Consider the following 2,334-nt stretch of genomic DNA (forward strand, 5'->3'; position numbering starts at 1 on the left):
GTTTCAAGTCAATATGCTGTGCTGTAGTAAATTTTTTATTAACGTTTTAGAGGTTTTCAATGAGTTTTTAATAACGACTTAGTAGAAGGTAGCCTTTTAGCTAGAAATTAAAGATGATGTCAAATCCATCATCTATAGACAGGGAGATAACAAGGACGAATTCGGTCAGACATCACTTGAACTCCATTATTCCTAAAACCGTAAAGGTAGGTGGATTGGTTAATTTTTCAACTTGTTTTTCTTGGGATCTAACACCCCTTAAAGCCATCCATTTCTATGGATCTATGATAAGGCCCATTATAGAGTATACCACTACGTACACTATGAATCCGCCAAAATATTTTGAAAACAAGCTCAACTCAATATCTGCTTGTACCCTAGGAAGATGCTTGGGGCTGACCACAACCACCCCATTGCACCCGATTATTGCTTTGGTCAACGAACCGCCTCCCCATTTCAGAATAGGCATGGCGGCCAAAGAACTTCTTAAGTTGAAAGAAAGAAATCCAAAAACCTATCATTTAGTGGTTCAGAACCCGGATGCTGAAAATGGCCTTTTCTCGATCTATAAGTCGTTCCGCAGCTTGGTTGATACTGTAATTCCCAATGTTATTCCCGCAACCTCTAATAAGATTCAGGTTATCCTATCAGATGATTTGTGGGCCACCTGTGGGAGAGCTCAGGTGGAGACTGCGTATCTCAGGGCGGTGGAGGGCCTAAAATCAAAGGGTTTTCTGGTCCTGGCGGCTGATGCTGCGTTCTTTCAAGCCATCAAGGGAGTTTTCAGAATGGGTGAGAAGGCTGCTAGTTAGTTAGTTAGTTTAGTTAACTGGGGGGAGCCGCAGCCCCGAGCACTCAGGCCATTATTAGGCCCATTGTACTATCCCCGTAGTTGCCTACGGTGTTCGCAGGCTTTAGCGAATCTGAGAACATTCTCCAGAGGCAGAGAGTGTGCAGATTCTTCATTGAAGAAAACCTTGCCAAGGTGTCTTCGTCTGAGATCTGAGGATGCCGGGCAGCTGCATAAAAAGTGCAGGGCCGTCTCCTCCTCCTCCTCACATTGGCAGCAGTGACCCGTCAAAAGCCCTACTAGGGTTTTCATGTCCGACTTCTTAAGAGACAACAAAAATGCCGCTCTAGTGGCTCTAGGCTCCTTCACAAGGATTTTCGCTTGCCGGTAAGAGTCCAAAAATGTTTCCACTCGGTTGCGTAAATCCTTGCAATTTCACCCTTCAGAGTAGACTTGACAGTAGATGGTAGGATTCCAAAAGCTGGTTCTGGCCCCACCATTGTGGATCCAGACCCTCGGCGAGCTAGTCTGTCAGCCTCCTCATTGTCGGCGATGTTAGAGTGCCCCGGCACCCACATCAGGAATGTTTCGTTCAGTCGGTCAAGTTTCAGCAGCACCTGATGACAACTCCACACCAACTTGCTTGATATGTTATTGCCATTTAGCGCTGATAATGCCGCCCGACTGTCGGAACAGATTCGAATGGTGCGACCCCTCCATTTCTGTCGCAGACATTCTTCTGCTGCCAATGAAATGTCATATATCTCCGCCTGGAATATGGTCGTCATTTTTCCGAGAGGTCGGGCCAGTTCTATAATCGGATTCTCCGAGAACACCCCTGCACCTGATCCATCCTCCATGACTGACCCGTCGGTGAAGATTATTAGGTTTGTAATCTGAAAAGACTCATGGCCACTTGTAGACCATTCTTCTCTTTCGGTGATTACGACAGTATATGTCTTTTCAAAGACAAATCTGGAAACCATATGATCGGTCGGCATCAGGGCTACCGGATGTTTTTCAAGGAATTTCTAGATAGACGCATGCCCGTTGGATTGGCCGCCTTTCCACGCCCCAATGGTATCGAGCCTATATGCGTCGTTGGCCGCTTTCCGTTTCACCTCCAAGTGAATTGGGTGTAAATTTAGGATAGCTTCAAGTGCCGCAGTCGGCGTAGTACTCATTGCTCCAGTAATACTTAGGCAACCAAGTCTCTGAATCTGCGTTAGCAGCTTCCTGCTGTTAGCAAGTTCAAAGTCACATACTGTGTCCGCAAACTTGCCGGTAATTATTACGGCTAGGTCGTCCGTAAATGCTTGCGCGAAGACTTTTTTGTCCTCCAGGAGCCACAGCAGGGTATCCATTACCAAGAGCCATAACAGTAGAGAGAGAACCCCTCCCTGTGGGCAGCCCCTGAGCATCCTGCTTCAATAGACTTCTGGCCGACCGATATGTGGATTTTTCTCCACTCTAGCATGTGAAGGATCCAACTGATTAGCAGCGGTTCGATTCCATGCTGTCTTGCCGCATCACAAATTGCCGCG

The sequence above is a fragment of the Hermetia illucens genome, chromosome 1 (genome assembly GCF_905115235.1).
Source record: "Hermetia illucens chromosome 1, iHerIll2.2.curated.20191125, whole genome shotgun sequence".
Taxonomy (NCBI): Eukaryota; Metazoa; Arthropoda; class Insecta; order Diptera; family Stratiomyidae; genus Hermetia; species Hermetia illucens.